Source organism: Empidonax traillii, unplaced genomic scaffold, assembly GCF_003031625.1.
Source record: "Empidonax traillii isolate 1590-97213 ecotype Southwest subspecies unplaced genomic scaffold, ASM303162v1 scaffold201:size1909950, whole genome shotgun sequence".
Taxonomy (NCBI): domain Eukaryota; kingdom Metazoa; phylum Chordata; class Aves; order Passeriformes; family Tyrannidae; genus Empidonax; species Empidonax traillii.
This window is the reverse complement of record NW_020955394.1, coordinates 315402-338939: the sequence shown is the minus strand read 5'-3', so window position 1 is coordinate 338939 and position 23538 is coordinate 315402. Positions and strand designations below refer to the sequence as shown.

At 40.0% G+C, this 23538-nt stretch overlaps 1 protein-coding gene across 2 annotated transcripts in view; it reads left to right on the top strand.

Moving 5' to 3' along the window:
- Window positions 1-13788: 13788 nt before the first annotated feature.
- Window positions 13789-23538, top strand: part of CTXND1 (cortexin domain containing 1) — a 36052-nt gene continuing 26302 nt past the window's right edge. For both annotated transcript variants that reach the window (XM_027887022.1, XM_027887021.1), the window contains exon 1: window positions 13789-14274. The gene's annotated coding sequence lies outside the window, so the exon portion shown is untranslated. The remainder of the gene's footprint in view (window positions 14275-23538) is intronic.

Sequence of the window (23538 nt, the reverse complement as noted above, 5' to 3'; positions counted from 1 at the left end):
ATGCCTTCTAAAAATCCCCTAATAACCTCAGTGGGTTATGAAGTAATGTTGGATAGCAGACACAGAACAGTGAGAGGTAATAATATACTTTGTTGGATTTATTTATTTATGACACAAGATTACTGGAAAATGCACTGGAAGAAGAAAATGCAAGGACAGAGACAGAGGCACTGCATTTGTATCCTATGGATCACATTAGAACAATCTGGGGATAAGACAGGGAGCCAGATTGTCAAAATGGTGTAAGTGGATGAAAATGATTTCGTTCTGTGAGCACCTTCTTTGAGAGTGGCTGTCAGAAGACAGGGCAAATGCAATTTTACCCTGATGTTCAGTGAGCGTGGGTAGTATTGGATAGCTGTGTAAAAAGATACTTTAGAATTTTATTGGAGCTAGGACAGCCTTCCCTCAATCCTGCAGTAGAATTATAGATCTGAATGAAGACATTTTTGTTTCATACATATCAAGGTGCTACATTCAGTGATGTGCTGTGAATGAAACATAAAAGCAGACTCTCCTGATCCTACTCATGTACTGTCTCCTGGTAGTAGACAATATTGTTCCTCTTGTCAAAATTTAAAATTACATTTACAAGTGGATTGAGAGTCTTAAATACTTTCAGCAAGCTCTTATGAAGTTCCTGATAACTCATCCTACCTATTTAAGCATATTACCATTGATTTATCTATTCAGATATCTATTTAACCCTTATCTCTGTCTCCCATGTTCTGTGTCACTTTTCAACAAGGCACAGATTTTAAAAAAAGTTTATTTAGCCATTATGCATAACTTCCTGTCCTTTATCCAGCAATAACTGGCATCAGTGTCAATGGGAAGGCTCCAAATGACATCACTCATAGATGCTGAGACTTTTGATAATTAAATATGTTTCATTATTTATTTGTAATCCCTTTTTTCCCAAGGAAGAAGTTGGTGAGTTCAAACAATTCGTTACATTTGAAAACCAAACACAATGCTTGATCCTGTTATGCTCAATAAGAGTAGGAAAAAAGCAAGAGAAGTCATGGCAAAATGTCAAGAGCTGTAGATGGAGACAAAGCAAAATTGCAGCCCAAAGCCTGAAAATAACTATTGGTAGAACACAGTGAACTGCCCTGAAACCAGATATGCTGCCCCCACTTCTCACACCCCTGAACTGACATCCACTGGTGCTGCAAAAGACACTGTTTCCATGTTTGCAACTCCTAGACAAATGCCTTTGTTCGTGAGGAAAAGTCACTGAGGTTTATGGCTGATTCAGGGCACTTGAATATTAAAATACCACACTCACAAGTGACTCCCAGCCCTACCCCCTCACTGAGCACACTGGGCAGGGGGTCAGAGTAGGCTCTCTCTGAGTACCATGCAGAGCCAGAACCACTAATACCATCTTCTTTTTAACTCACCCTTCAAGACTCACTTTTTCCAAGTCCACATGTTTCTTCCAGCAAGGATCCTGGTGAGTAACAAATCAAAGCTTGAAATCTGTGATGATTTAAGACCTGGTCTTCCCATGGGTTTCAGGAGGCTATCACTGACTCCATTGAGATGGCAGTTTCTTGGGAGCAGCCCTGAGCCTTCCTTTTCCCTGCCTTGGGCTGAGAACATGGTTGGCCTTTAGCCAAGATGCAGAGAGTCGCTCAGGTGGATGTTAATTTTGAGGAGGCAGATGAACAGGGATAATACGTGGCACTGAAAACTCTATGGCAAAGTATTTCTGATAGACTTTATAATCCCCTGCTGTCCTGAGCAGCACAGCTTTATCTTCAATGGATCCATTAAGCTAGTTCTCTGCAGAGATGGAAAAACCCAAGCTCTTGCATTGCTCAGTGCTAACGTTAGTCCGTGGGTGGACCTGGACATTGAGCCCACACTTGCACAAAGTGAGGCAGATGTGTCCCTGTAACACAACATCCATTTTATTGAGGAGACAGGGAATGGACTCAGCTACACCATAAGGTCTGCAGGCTACTGCACAGCAAACTGCATAGAAGCATATTGAGGGTTTTGTTTTCCAACTGCAAATACTCCAAAGTGGAAGTCACTATCTGATGGTCCCTGTTCTGCTGTGGGCAATGGCTCTGATACTGCAGAAGGATTTCCTCTCAGAAAAAGCAGTATTTTCCTGAAGATCTGAACAAGAAACTCCAAATTCAAATGCAATAATTCAGTGCTTAGGTGAATGCCACTAGGATGAGCTGTTGTTATTGTTTTATAGCAAATATTTCTGTAGCATGTGGTGGCCAGCTCACTGAAACATGAAAATAATGACAATCCTTGCTCCATGGAGCCTTCAGCTGACGAGCCACAGCAGATAGACAACACAGACCTGTGGGAAGGGGTGGGAGGCAGGCACGATGAGATTTCAAAAAAAAAAATCTCAAACAAACCCCAGTCAGAGAAACAGCTTCCAAAATATTTATTAAGGTTTTCAAGGCTTCAAAGATAAAAGAGTCATTCCAAACATAAACTCTCATCCCACACAGACAGTGCTTGTACTTACATGCTGTTGTCTCAACAAGCTTCTGTTTTCAGTAGAAAACTTTACTGGTTTTGAATATAATTGCCAGGAGACGAGTTTGGAGACGGGATGTTGACTGCAGCGAGGTGTTGCACGTGGATGATCACAATTCACCAAAGGGCTGAGTATGGCTTGTCTTAGCCTGTATGGCTCAGGAGCAGTGTTAGAGGAAAGAAAGAAAGAAAAAGAGGAAAAAAGGGAAGGGAAAACAAAGTACGTCACAATCATGTTCAAACAAAATGTGTTTTTCAGCAAAGTTCAGCCTAAAGGCACTTACTTCCCAGGCAATTTGAATGAAATGTATTATTTCATTTAGGATTTAAGCATATCTTGAAGTATTTTCTTTTTCCACCAGCCAATAATGGACAGAAACATCAGCTATTACTGCAGCTCAGCCAGTACATGGTAACTTGACAAACATTACTTGGTGAACAAAGACATTAGCACTCTGCAGATCCCTTTAAATAGAGCTGACAAGAAATTTCTCCACCGCATAGAAAGAACAGTCTGGCTAATGCAGGGAAATATTAGAACAGAAAAGGGTGAATTCCAAACTATAAGGGAATTTCAGCTCCGAAATGCAGCTTTAGCTTACCCTCTTCCTTGTCCACTGAAAACCAAAGTCTATCAAAAGCCTGATTATCAGTGTAAATCCTTATGGTAATCAGATATTTCTAGTTAACAGTATGACCGGGTGCACTAGGACTTACTTCCACCTGCTGCTGAAATAAGCCCTGTGCAGGGGTGAGTCTCAGCCCACATTTTCCCAGTCTGTTCAGTTATCTCCATCTTTGGGCTCAGCTGCATTCCCTTCCTTTTTCAGAGTCTTCCTCTCATCCCCAGGCAGCTGCTCACAGCCCACTCCCTCCTTTCTTGTTCCAACGCAGTCCTTTTAAGATTCATATTCTTTTTGATCTCCAGGCTCTCAGACTTGGCAAGCCAGTTGTGTAACTGCCCGGGGCCTGGAAAATAGCATTTTCCTGACTGGTTATTGAGTTATTGTTATTTTAACTCCCTTGAAGTTGTTTACCCCAGGTATCATGTCTCGATCGCTGTTCTGTTGCCCATTGGTTTCCATCTTCTCCCAGACTAAACAGCTTTCTTGGACTTAACTCTATAAATAGTCTTCACATGCACAGGCTGAAGCACATAAACTCTTCATAAAAGCAGTACACTTAATTCCCCTGGTTTTCCAAACCACAGGAGTTATCTAGAACATTACACTAACAATTCCCAGATTTATGGGTTAGATCAGTGGTGGTAGAGGCTTCTGTGCCACAGTGTCTCCAGCTCTTGAATTTGCTTTCCTGCGTAGGTCTTTTCAGCTATTCATATGAATAGGGAGGTGAGGGAGTAGGTGAGTTGTCCTGAGATATTTTATAAACAAGTATCTTCCTTCCAAAAATTCCTAGAAGCCCAAGCTTTCATGCCTAGTATATTCACTTGCTAAAACTGTCCATTTGTTTAATATTTTCTGGTTATCTTTCTTTTCTTGTCCCCTGCAACTCATATTTTCATACCACTCCTTTTTATGAACCATTTGGTACTAAGAATATTTTTCCACTATGGCCTGAGGTTTCTTACTTTTTTTGATGCCTTTTAAAAAATGGTAGGAACTGAATGAAAGAGAACCCTTCTAGCAGAAAATGGAAAATATTTTTCAAGACCTCCTAAAATATACTATTTGTGGGCAGAGCAATGCACAGAAAATAGAAAACACTGCATCTTACTTCTTTGCCTAATTCCACACTTCTGCTACTTACAGTTAAAATGACATACACTTAAAACCTAAGAAAATGAGTGTAAGTACCTGGAAGAGGAAAAACTTAAAAATGCATTTCCAGTTTTCTGGGAAAATTGAGCTTTAATCAGTGCACATATCAGATTTAGCAGCTGTTACAACAGCAAAGTTGGATGGTGAACACCTAGGACATGATGCTACAGAAAGAGGCAGTGGGAACAAAAGAGGAGATAGAGCTGCAACAACTGTCATCAGTTCTATTCTGTTCAGGTCCACATAACACTGTATTAAAATCTTTTATGTCTTTTGCAACCTTGAATATGCCTGTGTCCCCAGTCACTGCTAACAAGGTGACACACTGAGAGAAAGCCTTCCTAAAGTAGCCTGGATCCATCTGGAGTCAACTTCCACTGGTGTCTGGGGCTCTCCTCATACTTGGTGCAAGGGTAACAGTTTTCTCCTGATTTAGCATTGAGGTGGAATTGCAACAGCCAGAGTTTTTGTGGTACTTCGTAAGAAACTTTTGGAGCCACTGCAAAATCAACCCAGACAAAACATCCAACTGCTGGATAAAATGCAGTATATCCCACAGCAGAATGAAGAAATGTTCCTTTGCAATGCAGGAAAACCATTCAACATGCTGGTATTTACAAACAGCCACACATTGCAGTCATGAGCTTCTGGAGAAGACATTCTTTCCAAGAAGAATGTCATTGTTAATCCACTGAGGATTGAGTGGGTGAGTGCGAGAGACGGTGTGAACGTGTGAGCGCAGTGGCCGTGGGAGGAATGGAGGGTGGCTGCCCTGTGGTAGAAGGAATGAAACATGGCTCTCTTGATACAAAAGATGTGGATGAGAACTACAACACTTACAGAGCTTCAGGACCATATTTGTGCGCTGATGCCATGGCAGGGAAAAGTCTTTTTCCAGCCTTTGAAGGCTTTCCCTTGAGCAACATTTGGGATAGGATGTGGAAACAGATTTTGGGATACCCTTGAGGAAAAGTCAGTCCTATGTCTTTGGATTATTCCAGACAATGGTACTCATTGAGAGGAATTAATTTTCTTTTCCCCTGGCAGTTGATGAAAAAAATCCATCAGTGTGGGATGAGCAGCAGAATGAAAGTTGTTATTATTGATGTGAAAGGCTCCTCAGAAAATATCAGAACAAACTCTGATTCCCTTTTTAGCTGAGTAGTGAATAAGAAAGTCTGCAAAGGGATTTCCATGAAAATTTCCATCAGTCACATTGGGTTGGCTACACTCTCACACTCAGCTGAGGTAGGGCTCAGATTTTTTTATGTATTTTCTTTATACTGAAATATTTAGTGGCACTAAATAAATAACAAACCCTGATTATATCTTCAAATTTAAAAAGAAGTTGCAGGTCACTAAAAAACCTAAAAGCTCAAAACACTAGAAAACATTGTGTTACAAAACAAGGCTGAGATCTGGAAGGATTGTTTTCTGGTCTTTCAATTTGCGGCAGAGATCTAAAAACTATTTTAGTAAAGGACAGATAATCCTAATAAGAGCAAAAATTAAAAGACATTTTTTCAGTACTGGGCCATTCACAGACACTTGGTAATAAAACAGCAAACAACTCGTCATTCTTAATGTTATTCTTCTCCAGGGAACTGAGCTTTTTGTTTGCTGTAATGAACTGTTATAATTGAGCTCAGTTTTACTGGAGTAGAGCTTTTTGCTTAAACAGCTGAGAAATGTAGATTTATTTTGATTAAAAAAGATGCTTGCAGCAGAATAAATGTACAGGCTATATAACCAGGACCTTCCGTGTATGTAAAAAACCCCTACATTCAGTTACTTCTACCTTCTATTTTATTTTTCAAGGAAAGGCATTTAATTTTCATTGCTGATATATGCTGGGCATAGAAGATCAGCTGGCAGATATTATAATGAAGTGTTCTTTGTTTACAGAAAAAAAATTGTGTTCATGATTTTTTAATAATGTTTGACAGTCTCATCAGAAAGAAATGGAGGTCTCAACTGGAATTGTTGTTTGTCATATGCCCGAGGCCTGAGGTTGATTTATTTTGTCACCAAGATGAGCTGATTTTATTTGAACTAGTAACTGAAAGTTGTCTTGCATCCTTTGCTATGACAGTGCAATGAATGAAGTCCTAAAGCATGAGCTGCATCTCTCAGAAAACTCATTATCTTAATGCAGCTTTTCCCTACACTGCCTGGTAATTTTTAAGGCCATAATGTTTTATAAGAAGATACATGTAGTAGATAAATCAAGATCTAGGGGTAACTTTGCTCTTCCCTGTACATCTGCAGCTCTAATCAGAGCTGATCATCTGTGCCAAATCAAGCGCTGACTTATAGAACAGACTAATATATAACAGGTACAAGAGTGAAATAAAAATCCTACTCATGCAGCTTCATCTCAGGCTCACAGTGAGGTCTGTGGTGTGGCTGGAAAATAAGCCCACAGGTGCAATTTAACTACCATCTTACCAAGCACATCAGCTAGAAAACCTCAGAGATAATAGTTCTTGTCTAAATTGGGCTTGGCATACTGTTTTACAGCACCCCTTGGAAATCACAGAGGATAAGCCTGGAAAATTATTTTGTCTAATGAAAAAAATTTTAAGCATGCAAGAGCTGCCTTTCATAGGGCCAAAATATGCTCTACAGAAGGAACAGGACTATGACAGCAAAACAGATGTGTCCCACCCAAAGCCCTTCACCTCTCAGCTCACTAACTCAAGGCCAGTTCCTGTCTTCATTGCCCCTCCAGAAAACGCAATTCCAAAACAACCAGTCAGTTTGGGGGTTATGATTTCTCCATTTGGATCCTAGGTATGCTTTTTAAATCAGCAAAGGAAATCTGGGGTCTTGAGGACTGGTTATCATTTATATAGTGTTCACTTCTAAACATCAGTCAAAACCTCAAGAGGGGACTGTGTGCAGGTGGGAATTTCTTCTCCCTTGTGATGAGGACCAGGTGCGTAAAAAACATGAACACAAATCTTTTTTGAAGGTAATTTTGAATGGAGACAGAAGAACATTTTCCAAAAGACATCAATTTGTATGACTAATGTCACATTCTCACCACTGCTTAAGGAATGTTATCTATGTACAGAAGGGAATCATAACATCTCTCAAGCATTTTCAACCTTTTCTTAATCCACACCCTAGCAAATAATTCTTTTCTTCCTCACTTCATGCTGAGACAAGGGAACAACAGTCTGACTTTTAGGATTTTTTTTTTTTTTTAATGTTTTCAGACCATTTCTCAACTCAACATGCCTATATATATTCCCTTTGGCAACAGGACATACTGGAAGGTTTATGTTCTGTGAAGATATTTTCCCTGCAGCTCTCTGAACTGCAGCAAGATGCCTGCTTCCTGCACAGAAACCCCAAAGTATCAATGGCAGAAATGTATGACTTGATTAAAAAAAAACGAAAAACACAAAAACAAAAACAAAACAAAACAACTACTTTAATTTGGCATGATGAACCATTTTTTGTTCCAAGTCCATATTTTCATTTTGGTTCTCCCAGTCACAAATGTCCTGTGATGCTGAGTAACAACAACATAATCTGAAAATTATACCCAGCTGAATGAGATCGTTCATAGCTGTTATTCCTCATCTACGACTTACACATTCCAGATATAATGCATATTTTACCTGCATGCTGTTCCAAGGAATACATGCCATGCACAATGGCAAATACTTGAAGGGAGCCTGGTGTAATGTATGACCCTATTACCCACAGTCTTATGATCCATCCTTTAATAACCTATTTTTGGTTTGAGAGTGTTCCCATCTCTTAAGAAGGCCTAACTTGCTGTAATTATTTTTTGATTTAGTTTTGTTCCCTAGACATCTTAATTCACAAGTTTTAAGGTGTTGCGTAACACAAAGCATTAAAAGTGAACTCACGCCCAACTATTAACTACTCGATGTATCCAGACATTAGCTAATAAGCTAAAATTCATGTGTTGAAACAAATTCTAGTAGTCTGGATCTGCCCTCAGACATCATGTGAAATGACAGATGAGTCCTTCCCATCACTCTAACTTTGAGTAAGTCCCAGGTCACCAACCTCCCAGAGTAGGCAACACACTTATTTTGACTCAGTTCCACTGAGAGACTGAGCACAGTTTCTGGAAAGTAATAAGATCTCCCTGCTATCAGGAGGACTCCCAGCAGTCCCAGCCTCATCACACACAATCAGTAAAGACAGAGAGCAATCCATTTCTTTCCTGGAGCAACTCTGGGCTACAAAAATAATTCACAGGGGTTGCTTCTAAACATTTCTTAATAGATTCTTTAAAGCATTACTTGCACAAGACCACAACTACCCATGTCAGACAGCCTTGGAGAGCATTAGGACCCTCAGAGCCGAATTCCTTTCTCATCCAAGCTCCTGACTAAATTAAGTCAGGAGAACATTAATGGGACAGCACAGGCACAGCACTTGCCTTTCTCTTTGTAGAAACTGGCTGCATAAAAGAACCATTTTGCTATCCTTCATTTTCAGCCAGATTGCTTTCTCCACTATTGCAATTCTTTTGACCCAGCCTTTTGAGTGTTTGACTTCAGCCCTGAAGAGAATAAGAATAAAGATGCACAGATAAGGAGCTCATCAGATCACACATTTCCCCAAAGACACAGGAGAAAGAGAAAAAAATATTTCTCAGAAGATCACGTTCAACTTTTGTTCTCTTGGAGGCTTTTGGGAACTGGCTACATAAAAATAATTTGTTTTTCAATACCAAAGGAGGTTTGATGGGTAAAATTAACACTGTTCAAATGGGAAAGGAACTTCATTCTCTCTCACTGCTGCTCAATAAATAACCATCACAGAAGAGCAGTAAGAGACCAGTCACCAGTCCTGGCTTCATCTCATTACTTGTATCAGGGCTGTGAATTCCCAGCCTCTCTCCTGGTGTAGTCTGGGATAGCTGGGACTGGTGTTTATTCATAGTCTCCAGGTCTCTCTTTTTCTTCAGCATATCCAAGAGGCAGCTAAACCACTCTCTTCCCACATCCCTCTCCTCAGCTGCTGTTCAGGGCTCTCAGTAGCTCCAGTCTCTCTCTTGCCACAACCACCTCAAGTTCTCACCCCCATGGCGGCAAAGTCAAAACTGCACCACATAAAATACCCTTCAGCCCATGATTATCTCTTTTCAAGTCAAAACCACCTCCAAAGTGAACACAAAAGCCAGAATTTAATATCAGTCCGTTGCCCAAAAATTTCATTGGCAAGATCCAAATGCAAAATGTCTTTGGAGAAAGGACATTCTCTGATCTCATGGACAGTTGGGGCTGTCTGCATGCCTTTCCATTCACATCATCTGCTTTCCTCAGGAACACTTTGCTCTTTTTTCCCTCATCCTGAAATACAAAACTGTAGCTTCCCACATCCCCTCAGAGCACATATCTTTGCCAAACTCAAGAGTTTTTTAGGGCTGGGCCTGCCTTCTCATCAACTCTGAAGGGTCTAATGCATTTTTGGACACAGAGATGACAATTTTTTGCAAATTGATTTTAAATATTCTGTTAGACCAAGTTCAAATTCCATGATCCCACTTTCAGTTTTACTGGGGACATACCTGGATTTTCCCCTGTGACAGGAGGATTTCCTCTCATTCTTGATCTGAGACAGAACAACCATTTGGAAAGGGTGAGGAAAGTAAAGTTGGACTCAAGAACTGGAAAACATTATGGATGAGAAGTTGTGAATTAAATAACACATTTGCTTTGTAGCATGTCAATAAGAGTAAAAACACCAAGAGAAATTCAAGAAGAAAAGCTGAAACAGATTATAGAAGACTATGCAATCTGCTAATTTAACAAAAAATGTAAGCTGATTAAGATATTGATCCCCACAGTTAAGTGTCCCATTAAATTAGAAAGCACGTCTCTAATTCAAATGAGATGCTTTGTTGACTAAATACTCAGTTCCTTTTTCTCCTCATCTTCACAGACTGTAATATCTCAAACGGAATAGAATGAAATCAGTTTAAGAAAGTTTTGGGAATGTTCTCCTAGAGGAGACAAACATTACTCCTTTGCATCCACTTTCGTCTGACTACATAGGCATATCCAGGAAAATTCATCTGAAATAAGTAAAGATGTGTGTTTAAAGCAGAATCCTAAATGATTCATTTATAGTTATATGATTATGTTGAAAATTAAGGTGTTTGTCATCCAAGTTAGGTCAAATTATTCTGGAATAACAGCATACAGATTATTAGTGGTGTCGCTATGAAATGGTGTCCCTCTCACGTATTACACACAGTTCAGCTGTGACAAGTTTAATTCAGTGTGTATGCAAATCTGATCTTACACATCAAACAAACTATTATTGTCCTAACTCAATGTGCAAATGTCTATTTTTTATAGTTATTTTCCTCTAATTGCCACCATGAGCTGATGTGCAGCAAGGAAGTCCTTCTTCTAGTCCTTGATTTCTATAAGTTGCAGTGAGCAGCTGACCATAGAGTCAGCTGAAAGATGACGAAGCAAGAGAATAATTCAAATTTGAATTACATAATTTATTTAAATAAGTAAGGAAAAAGGATGATCTTTTGCCTAATTTTGGAAGGAGGCACAAGGCACTCTTGGCTTGTAACCTGAAGTTGTACTCTCTGAGTCCTCTGACAACTCGAGTGACATGATAAGTGTTTGCTCAGTGTCTTTCTCTCAACTTTTCTCTTCCCCACCTGAAAGAGGAGTGAGAACGTGATCTTCCTGCAGACATTGGCCTCCAGCTCAGCTTCCCACTGTGCAGGCCATGCTCTTCACCTTGCTGTGCACAAGTTATCCCAGGCTATTTCTGAGACCATTAAATGCAGCCACAATTAACCTGTAACACTAACTCAGTAAAGGCATACCCAGGGTGCTCCCAAATTCTTTTAAGTGTATGGAATCTGCTCTTGACACAGATATATTGTTACTATGTAAATCTTTATGTATTTATGACAAATAAATAAATAAATATACAATAAACATAAATTCACACATGTACTAGTTTACTTTCCTCACAGGCGAGTACTCTGCACTACATGGCTCTCCTCAATATTACATCTCCAGAGTCAATTATAAATCCTTTATATTTCTCTAACAGGAAGGTTGAAATTCAATTCTCCTTTATGGTATTTTGCAAATACAGTATACTCTGTAGCTGGCTTGGAAAATCTCCTCAGTTAAATCATCTTGTGCAACACTATTTCTTAGTCACTGGTACCTCCCCACACAACAACAAACTGACAGCCCCACACTCCCAGGCTATTTATTGGCCTGTTCCTTAAATGTGACAGTTATTTTACAATATATTTATTTTTTATTGAAATGACCACATAGACAGTTTTGGGTTTCTTTTGGTCTTGTGAGGGCTTTGGGTGGGTGCACAACTGTGCTTTTAAATTTTAAATGTCTCCTAGAGGTTTTGAGTCAAAGCTGTTGTCCTTTGTGCCTCTCCCCAGTAAATCAGTTACTTGGTTCTTTGTTTTCAGGGTTTAAAATGCTGTTAACCAGCAGAAAGTAAAGTGATGTATTAGCATAGCAGAGTTTCTGTGTTATTGAACTGAGGCAAGGAGCCCAGAAAACCAGAGGAAAATGATCCATTGAAACCTATAATCCTTCCCTCACCACAGCTCCAGAACATGAGATTATTTTGCTTGTTAGAATAACTACTTATCTGCCCATGGCCAGGGCTGGTGTCTCCTGGAATATTAAAAAGGTCCACACCTAATTACGGTGCTGACTCGATTATTTTTGTCCAACTCATACTTCAAAGAAATCCATTATAGCTTATCCCCCAACCAAGGAAAGTAAATGGACTTACTCAAAGGATCAATATACTCCAAAAGGGTGAGGGAGAAATAAAGAGAAGGACTGGAGCTCCTTTCTACAGGGTCCTATAAAAGCCGAGATCCTTCAGTGGGACTTAATTGTTTCTGCTACCAATGCTGAGGCTCCCAAATCCATCCAGGTTTTCCTGCTTTGCTTGCAGCAAGGCTATCACCTGGCAATCCTGGTGGTTTCATGTCTGCATCATTTTGTCTGACTTCACTGGATACTCCTTGGGACAGGGACTGTGCCTCGTCTGCATTTTAAAAGTTAAGATGCACACATAATACATAATTACTATACAAAACAAACTTAAAATTCAAGGCAGCTTTGTTGGTTCTTACTTTCTATGACTCAACAAATTTGTTACCTTGAGGTGCTAAACACTGTTGTGAGCACAGGGGTGAGAAAAAAAGGTCAGCTTTTCTACTACGGGAATGTCTTCACAAATCATAGGAACCCATGGGCACTGACACCAATATGTGCTGGTTTCCCCTCACTTCTGAGGTGTTATTTTTGGGAAAGTGCAAAGCAGCACCTTTCCAGTAACATCTGTCAGGCAGGAAGACTGAGTATCTTTGGCATTTTCAGAGGCAGAAGTTACAGCACAGTAAACAATAGGTACAGGACTAATGATGCTGAGGGGTATTTTAGAAAGCTGCATTTGTTCAGAAATTCCAGGTGATAAAACACTTTCCAAAGGGAAAAAAAAAAAAAAAAAAAAAAGTGATGGGCTCTTTCTAGATGCCTGTCCTTGACTGCCCTTTTTCTAAAGGATCCAATTAATAATCCTGCAAAATTTATTATCCACGCTGTTTTGGTGGCTGGGATTTCCCCATGAAATCTGAGAGGATAATCAGCCCCCCCGGGGATGTTCAAAGCCATTGCTAAGGGGGTCAAAACCTTCTCTCACCAAAGCGAAGCTGCTGCTTTTCTCATGATGTCCTAAAGCTCCCTTCTGTGGTTGAAAAAATCTCCCCTGCCCAAGAGCCCTGGGGGCCCTAATCAACACCTTACACAGCACCTAATTCTTGGGAAACGATTAGTAATGACTGCTGTGTCACCTACTGGGGGTGCCTGTGTGGAGAAAGTATCCCACTTTTGCCCGCAGGACTGCAATGTATTTGTTTTCACAGGTTTGCCATGCATGGTTAGGCACAATTAGCATTAGCAGGCCTGGGTAACAGGTAAGCACAGCCCCAGAACGGGGCTTTTCTCCTGAGAGTCCCTTTGAAGGTCAGGGTGGTAGCGGGTTCAGCTTCACAAATCCGTCCGTCCGTACACCTCACTCCAGCTGGTGACGGGGAAAGCAACTGCAATTGCCCCACTGCTTCCCAAAGGCACACAGTCAAACACCTCAGTGCAATGAAAAATTAGGATTCCTAATGAGAAATTATTCACTGTGACTCTTGCTCATTCTGCCTCCTTATTATTGCTGCTCATTATTCCTACCCTGTCTGCATACAGGATCCCCCCCATACAGGGACAGACACTCTGCAGACCATGGACAAGGGTGACAGTCCCTCCTTCAAGATTAGAGCAATGCTTTGAGCCTGTTAAATCTAGGATATTAAATCTCTGAAGTTTTAGGCTACTACTTTTTGACTGTATCCAGCAGGGCTGGTACAGTCCGTTTCAGAGCTAGGAAACCCCTCCCCTTCACTTGTACTTCTGAAAAACAGAAGATTTAGTTCATTTGAAAGAGTGTTCCTCAGCATTTAAAAAATGCATTGGCTTGAATTTGTAATGCTAACTTGAGCTCTTTCTGAAACAAAAAAATTGGGTTCAGCTGTGAATTCAACTGTAAGGTACAGAATACGACAACTTGCTCGATAAAGAACTGTAAAGCAAGATGAAGCATCCCCAGCCCCTTTGCCTTTAAAATGCCATGGAAGCACAGAGGCTCTCGGCAGAACACCTTATCTGCTCTCGAAAGCTGTGACTCTTCATCCTTTCGTTATGAAGACTCAGGGGATTGCTTACTTAGCATACACCAGAGGCAATGGATAGGGTGAGCAGCCACTGCAGCCAGAAAATCACAGTACAGAGCACAGGCAATTCCCCTCCACATGCAGAGACTTTGGAGCTGAATTGTGCTGAATAGAGAACCCTCCGGCTGAGCGAGCCATGTGTGCCCAGGAAGAGCAGCCACTTTCGCTCCGCTGAAAAGCAATGCAGTAAGTGACTGGGATATTGCAGCAGGCACCTGGGCTAATCAGGAGCTGAAACCTTGCAGCTTCTGCTGGGAGAGAGACAACCTCCAGTCCGGGAGCAGTGTCAGGGCTGCATGATTTTTTGTTGTTGCTGTTGTTTTTAAATGAAGTGAAGGGATCGAGTCAATATGCAGTGACAGGGACTGTATGGTTTGCTTTGTGTGGATGTGTGGGTGTTGCAGGGGAGTTGCTTGTGTGTCCTGTGCTGAACTAATACTGATCTCTTTGTAGTTTTTTTCTATAGTCATGTTTGACAGGGTTTGATCAGAGATGGTGCCTAATAACTTAATGTCAGCGGACATTTGTGTTCCCCTCCTGAATCATGCAGCATGCTTCCTGTGCTTGGGTGCAAACTATTTTCTGTACTGGTACTCTAATGCTGGATTTACAGGGGCTGTGCCTTTGGATAATGATAAATTGTACACTGAAACTATGTGAACGAGTGCCTCGGTGATGGATAATACTTTTATTTCACTTCAGCAGATATAGCTAATTTCTGGTTTGTGGTAAATTCTTCACTGTGGTCTGAAATTGCAGATGCTTTTTTGGTAGAGAAATGTTTGTAAGCAGTACTTTACCATAGCATAGCTGTGGCTTCCTTCTGATTCAGATGTTCTGTTTCTGTACTCTGCAGCAGCTTTCTGTTTGTACTGAGTAGGAGAGGGAAAGCATGATTTAAAGTTTGGTTTGTATGGAGAGGGATTTTTACATAGTTTGAAAGTGTTTGCAAAATTAGCATTTGAGCAGTAATTGCAGGTCTTTGGAAGAAACTGCAGCATTTAAAGCAAATTTAGCCATGCAGTTTTTGTTCTGTTATTTAGGGACTAATACCAAGATTCACTCCTCTGGTTTCTTGATACAGCTTCCTCAGTGACTTATGAGGCTCTGGCTTTAGGATAACTGCTGCCTTGAGCCTCACTACCATTTTGGGCTTCAGGCATGTTTAACTCTTTAAGGCAATGTATGCTAAATTTTTAAGAGAGCAGTACATGCGACTGCCAAAAGTTAGGGATCCTTTTCTTGCTGTTAAGTCAAATGTCAATTTTAAATAGCCATCAGTCTCCTGTAAAGGAGCACTAATGAAAGCAGTCTTTGATTTTCCAACTCCAATTTTTGTTTAAAAGTTGGGGTTTATTTAGTTATTGTAAACTATTTGGAAACTTAGAGAAAGTCTTAACGTAATGAAGAAAAAAAAATTCCTCTGATTTATCTGTCATGTTAGTTTTGAGCAAAATTTGTAGCATCACTACATTTGAAGGGGCAATTCTCAGCAATTAGACAAATGAAGTTCACTTTCTGCTGGAAGATTTTTTGCAGAGATGCAGCTGAAGATGTGTGTAATGTTGAGTCCCAGGCACAGATAAGGACACAGAGAAACACCCTGCAAGTTCTGGCACCTTTTCAAACCCATGCAACACGCGTGTCTTGGAGTCTTTGCTCCTCGGGATTGATGCTCAGGTGCTGCTTAGAGCTGTTTGAGCTCTTGCAGTCAAGAGAATTTTCTTCTTTTTGACTAAGAGAAGCCTCGTGGCATATGGTGTTATTGAGTTGCAATTGTTAAGCTAATGAGCAACTAATAAGCGATAATTGTTCTTCATTAGCTGTACAACTTTGAAGATGGACAAATCTAAAAGGAGTGAGAATCACATCTCAATCTGATCTGCTCCCCTCTTCCTTTTCGCTCCAATCCCAACTTCTCCCTGTCTGTTTATGGGCATTTAGTAGGTGTTATAGTTGCTCTCATTTAAGGACCTGAACCTGAGATCAGTGCAGTTTTTCCAGTCACAGGTTCACAATCCGTGTGTGTCTCATCCCTTCCTGTTTTCTCCATCTAGATATCCAGCAAAGCCAAATGAATTTGGAACATGGGAGGATTTATTATAAGGTATCTGTGACTGAGCATTATTAACCTAGTGTTGGTTAATCTGTCATGAGGAAAGAGCAGGGATATTAGCTGTAACTAGAACATGCCCAGCATATGCAGTTTTGATAATATTATCATCAGATATTCTCAGGTAAACTAATTCCAGTAATCTGACAAGCTACTGTTTTCAAATTATTTTCTCTGAGGAAAAAAACGGGGGAGGAAAAGAAATGCAAATAAGAGATGGATGTTGGAAAAACATTGGATTTATAATGAGAATCACCAGACAAAAAGAAAGATTATGGCTGGTTTTATGCCTTCATGCAATTCTGAGTCTCTAATCAAAATGTGTTTCCTGAACTGGAACCTCAGAATTATTTGCCAAATATTATTGTTCATGTCAACTGTAAAATGGAGCACATTAGGAATAAAATCTAATTTCCCAGTCTAGAGTAAATATATTAGTAAACAAACATTTTCACTTCTTCACCTTGTCTGTAACTAACACCGGCAGGAGCCTTTCCTTGGAAGTCAAGTTCATTTTATTCCATTGCAACCTCGGAGAGATACACACAGAGGGAAGTTTACTAATTTTATCCTACGTTGCCAGTAATGAGTTGCAAGTCAATTTAATTAATGAAGAGTAGTTGCTTAACATTTGTAGTCACCTCAACTACTTTCATTTGCATCACTGTATTCCTACCAGTCTTTGACGTGTAGAAGCACTGTCAACATTCCCTGACAGTGTGAAATACCACTGCGACATCGTGTCATTCAAGTACAAGAGACAAAACTTCCAGTACAAAACTGCATAAAAGGATACACAGTGGGTGGATAAACATGCTGCATAATTTCAAAGCACAGTGAAAATGTGTGTCATAGTTGCACCACGAACCAAAGGCGCAGACGATGTTACATTAAAAGATACGACATTCAGCACATTCTCAAAGAGATAAGTTTAGCTGTGTTTGTACAAGAGCAGGGAATTTTTGTACCATCCTTAGTAGAGCTGTCATGTTTATAAAGAAATATATCTTACAGCTAGTGACGTCCAAAATGTGCCACATACATAGTCAAGACTTTCTTTCTGACTACAAAAGAAAGGACATTTCCTTCCTTTCTTGTTGTTCAAGGGTAGACTTTCTGATGGCGTCAACTACTTAGATATGCTGCATAGTAATTATTTTATTCATATGTATGCATACAGCAGATCTCTTAGAATCTTCATTATACTTATCTGCTGTGAGCATCAAGATTGACTTTAATTGAGATTTTCAGATATACGGTTAGACAGTCCATTTTTAACAACAAAATGAACATGCTATTATTTTCTACTATCACTTCTAACCAAGGGCAATTGCTTAATACTCTGTAATAGCTACAATTCAGGATATTTCTTTTGCCACAATGACTCACGTCACTTTCCACACCCACACAAACCCCAGAACCCACTGTGAGTAAAGCAGCAGTGTAATAGTATTCAAGGAGGATTAAAGGACTAAGATTGAGAACTTTCTAAAGCCTGCTGCCTGAGCTGCTGTTTTAAACAGGAGCAAAAAATAATGTACTTGCCTTTTTCAAGTGTTGTTCAAAAGGTATAGCTATGCACCCAAAAAAATTCATGCAGAATTAGAAAGATCACACTCTACTATTTGCAAGGTATCTTCAAAGTGCACCTGGTGAGGCAGGTCGACCTCCAGAAGACACAAAAGAACTGGTCTGTGATTCCAGCACCTCCTATATCTGTTTTCTTAAACCTTTAGGCAAGAATTCTGGCATCTGGCTTTTTGGAGGATAATTCAATACATGGAACTTTAAAATAAGGCTATGAAAATCTGTATTCTAACAAACTTGATCATCAGTAACAAACCGCAAATCAGATATCAGATTTTCACTGAAACATCCGGAAGAAACTCCAAATGCCATTTGCTCAGCTCTGAATCTTCAGGAAACAGTTCATGGAACATTTATTAGTCTTTTCATTCGTTTTGAATGCAGGTACAAAGGAAACAGCAGGTGAAGTAAACAAGAGTGTGCTTGAGCAGTGGCTGCAGAGACACACACCTTTCCTCAGCATTATTTTGACATTTGAGTTCAAGTCTATTTTATCCAGCTCTGGGGAGACAAAACCTCTGGGTACCCTCTCCATGGATACTCTGAATTCATAGTAGTTAGCCAGAGAGATTCCTAGACAGGAAGAACATCATATCCCCAGTGTCAGTTGGTACTTTGTTCAGAGGGAAAGATGAGGAAATGAGACAGAAGGTTGCTGAAAACACAGATGCTCACATTTCTTCTACTAGAAACACGGAATTACATATTTCTTTTTATCATAAATCATAGGCTTTCCTTCAAAGCTTTACTTTGGACTTTCAATCAGTGCTGATGGCTGTAAAGAACCACACACTCAATCAAATTTAAATTATCTGGTGGAAAAGCCTCCCATTTCTCTCCCTGCCCCATCTGATTGATTTCATGATTACTGGAGAATGTGCTGCATCACACATTCAGTTTGTGTTATAAACCAGTCCAAAGCAGCTGATGTCACCATCCAATCTTGTTTCCATATTCAAATTCAAGCTCCCACTCCCTTTGTCAGCATTACCAATATATTCCTGACTTCTTACCAAATAACCATAACACACCATATGTTGCAGAATTGTTCTGAATTTTCACCAGTTTAGTTTAGAATTCAGCCCTCAGTCTGCACATCATTCAGCTAGAAGGAGATACATCCTAGAATCACAGAATGGTTTGGAATGGAAGGGGCCTTAATCCCCCTTCCTGCCACAGGCAGGGCCACCTTCCACTAGACCAGGTTGCACAAAACTCCATCCAGCATGGCTTTGAACACTCCCAGGAAAGTGATTTTTGAAAATCCTGGTGAGAACCAGGAGCCAGAAACCACATCAGAGACTTTGAAAAACAGCAGGACTAAAAAGAAGTGGAAACCTTAACTCTCAACACAGAAGGAGACAATTTTTGTCAGCAATATTTGTCAGGAAAGCATCTCCCATTATTAGAAATCCAAAGAATAACAAATCATAACTACTCAAAGTCATGAAACTCGAATAAACCAAACCAAAAAGACTTAACTGCGAAAAAGAAACAACAAACCCTGCATTAATTTTGTCTTCTATTTTGGGGGATTCTTTAGGATTTGAGCTTCAAAAATTTCATCTAGAAGCATGTGAGAACATTTTGGAAAAAATAATTTTATCTCCTTGCACAGTAACCTCACCAGAGCTTCAAAAGCATCACTGCATATGAAAATCACACATGGCTAAAAGCTAGGTAACCCCTATATTTAGAATCACATTTTTACAAAACATTGCTTTCTTTTTTGTTGCTTGTTTACAATTTTACATGCCCATATTCGAGTCTTACAGCCAGTGGAAATGTTTCCTAGGAAGACAAATTGAGAGATTTTCTACTGTCTGCATCAGCAAACCACCAGAAAAATAGTGTTTTCTGGATTATATTCTGCCTCTGAGTTCACTGTATCATCACTGCAGTTTTGCAAGTTGCAAGCAAAAGGTAGCCAGAAAGGAAATACACAAATAAAGCTGATCCAATCCTTGTTCAGCTGCAAAAGTATTCAGAAAGATCTCTCCTTGCTCTTTTCATGTGCTGTATTTGGCCAGCACACTGAAGATGACTCGCATTTTATTCTCTCCTGTTCAGTCTCTGTCACACCGTTACAGCATTTACAGTTCTCATCTCCATGTTCACTACGGGTATTTTCTGGGAAAAAGGAGATTGTCCTGTTTGAAAACACCTGCTTTCACTTCCTGCCAGATCTTAGTACTGAAATCTTTTAAGAATTGCCTGGAGAATGGGAACAGGTTGCAAATAATAAGTAAAAAAAAAAAAAAACCAAAAAAAAAACCAAAAAAAACCCACACACACAGAAAAAAAAAAACAACAAAAAACAAACAAACAACAAAAAAAACCCACCTATAATTGCATCTGTAAAAGAGTTTTTCCCCAGCTGCCTTCTGCTTTGGGTGTTGATCCCAAATCCGTGGATGGCAATGAGGACACTCCCACTGACTTTGCATCAGAACCTAAGAGACTTCTATGGAAGGTGTGTTGACAATTTTTTTGGTGATCCAGAGCCACTTGGCATTTGCAAAAGTTCTGCTGCTCGTAGTGCAGGGGAAAAGAAGGGCGGGAGATCGTGACCTTGCAAACCCTGGCCATGGTGAGCAGCCCCCACTGTGCAAACACCCAACTCTCCTCAGGGCCTTTATTTGCCCAAGTCCTTGTCTGTACATTAAAGATTCATAATGTGGTAGACAATTAACTTTTGTACCATTCTGTTGTTTTCTAATAGTGTTTTGATTTAAATTATGTGTAGAACAAAGGAAATAATATGTCAGAAGACAAATGAAAGCTTAATATAGGCACAAATAAAATTTGGTTACAGGTGGAATTAAAGTAGATGGAATAACTTTTCTTATGAAGAAATACTGTGACTAGGGAGAACGTTTTGTATAGTACTCTATAGCCTGGGATTTGATTTAAAAAGCCCTTTAGACATCCTTAGATCTCAAAATGTAGAGAAAAGCAGCAAGAGGATGTGTCCTTTTTTTTTTTTTTTTTTTTAAAGTATTTACTTTATATAATCCCTGTAAAACCAAGATTTTGGTAAGAAATAGTAGGTGCATACAAATGAAGCAGGTTCTCTAAAAGAAGCAAAACCTAAAAAAAAAGCCAGGTAAGTCATAGTTTGGAAGGAAAATGCAAGAAGCATGTATCCACACAAAGTTCCTTAAACTGTATTTAGTGCTAAAGCATTTATTGTCTTTAATCTAAGGGAGAAAGCAGCTTGTCACCTGAATGGGTCCCAGCTGAATACACCTGTCTGTCTTGGCGAAGCAGCTGAGCATTTCAGCAGCAGCCAAGGGAAGGGGAATGTTCACACACCGCTTCATTTCAAGCTTCCTGGACAGACTTTTACAGCAAAGAGTCAGGAAATGGCTGATATCAGTATTTGTCTCCAAAACTACCCCAGGACACCATGACTGATTCAAAAGGACACTATCTGGCTGTTAAGGAGCACAGTTCATACAGAAACCATCACTGGCTGTAAGAGGTTGAATAAAACACAGAGGGGGCATTTAATATATAGCTGTGTACATGCACACACACACAGGTGCAAACCTTGGGGTTCATCTTTGGGGTTTCTACCAGCTGCCCACCAAACAGGCTATGAAGAAGGACTTGAGAGACACTGGAGCCCACAACCAGCACAATTCTTTTTTAGCATTTGTCCACATTATGAAAGGAATAGACTAAGTTTCCCGTGAAACAAAGAACCCTCAGAGTTTTTCTATTCCTCATTTTTTGTTCTCTGAGCTTCCTTCCTTGAGCTTGTAGACCTGAAGCAATAGTACCTTACAAGCACTGCTCCCTGCCCCAGCTCGTGGACAAGGGAAGTACACATTAAATAGAGCAGAGATTGCACCAAAACCTGCTGTCTGACTCAACAGAACAGCTTTCTTCTGCTTCCCCTGCAGCTGGGATCTTGCTTTACCAGCAATGTTATGTTTTCAGGTGATATTTAATCAAAAAGCCACTGTTCATGAGAAAACACCTCAACTGTCTGCTAGGCTTCTTTTTTTTTTTTCCTTTTTTTCTTGTGGTTTATGCTGAAGTATCCACGTATTGGGCGTGGAATGAATTGTTCTGTGATACTTCCCTGGGTTTCGAGTGTCTGGACATGCTGTAGGTGTGTAGGTAAAACTTATCAGCCTTCCCATCACTTGCAAATATGAAGGACCAGACTCACCATTTATCTACACCACAGGTACTATTGTTATCATAGCAACCTGGCCCCATGTATTCAAAATTAAAGTGAGTATGTAAACATGCCACCCTCAAAATGACTTCTATGTGGTCCAGTGACTTCACTGGGCAGTTTGGCAACAGAGAATCGTATTGAATTCCTCTTACTTAAAATCACAGGAGTCAGTTTAAAACTGAATGTGACAGACAGGCTGTGTAAGGGAACCATGAGTGCAACCAACCTAGGCTGAGCTTTTTTTATGCACTATGTGATTTAGTGATTTAAACTTATTTGGTTTTCTGAGATGGACTGAGAGCTCATAAGCAGTCTATTACTCTGTCTCAGCTGACAAAAGGTAACTTCCAAAGATACATGACCTTGGTTGCTTGCTGTGTTGGAAACATAACCCTACCGTATCGGAAGTAAAATGCTAATAAAAAGTTCCCTACTCCATCTGCAGTTATGGCTGCGTTATGTGTTATGTGATAGCAATAACTGAAACACATCAACATGAACTTTGCTAGAAATAGCTCTAACACGGCTTTGAAAGCCACTTTTTCAGGTGAATGAAGTAAAGAGAAACTTTTTCATCTTCGGGAAACATGATCCTTTCCAGTGCACTTCAAACTTGGCCAGCTGGAAACAAGTGCTGTAGCAAACTGCTGTGGAGTCTCTTTGGAAGCCAATTCCAGCACAAGAGTTGAAATAAATGAATTTGGCATCTAAAAGGAGGTTTTGTGGAGTCAACGCTTTCTAAGCAGAGGACAGAGAAAGATTTGGCAAGGTTGGTGCATATATTATTGACATTTTAATGTCACAAAGGGGCAATCCCAGGTTTAACTGAGCCAGCTGAACTTGTAGTGGTCGTGAAGCCCACCCTTCTCAGGTGTAGGGATTAAGTGACATCCTGTGTGAGTAGGGGGCTGTTGGAGGTGTCAGAAAGCACACACAGGCCAAAAAATCCACCCCACCATTTTTGTATTGACCTGTGATTTTCTGCATGCCCTACTACTCACCCCCCAAAGATAAAGCTTTTATGTGGGTAGTTATCAGAGAATGAGCACATGAAAATATTGAGAAAGGGAAGAATTCATGCCTTCTTTTGGTTGTTCAAACTGAATTTTTTTTTAAAGGGATCATTCTGAAATGAAAATCAATGATGTTTGGCATCATTCTCAGAACATTGCCTTGGGACACTGAAGTACACAAATGCTTTGCTGATATTTTGAACACAGTGAAGAAGAATCTTCCAAGTGATTTTCCATCTCCCAGCAAGAAAAATATTGTATTTTCTTATTTACATGCAGACAACTATTTGTATCTTCAGCAAGTATCTGCAAAACATCCATGCCTGCAGCAGTTTTTTAAAATTAATATCAGAGAAGGAAATAACACTGGCACTTCAGCAGAACTTTATCTGTTGGATTTGGTAAGAATGGGATACTCTGTGTAAAGAAAGTCTTGTTTCCTTATTTGCGTAAGGATCAGAACCGTTGTCTTTAGCTTTCTTTTGTCCTGACAATTTGTTCCTGTAATCTCCTTATGTTCCTACTTTAAAACCTCTGGCTATATT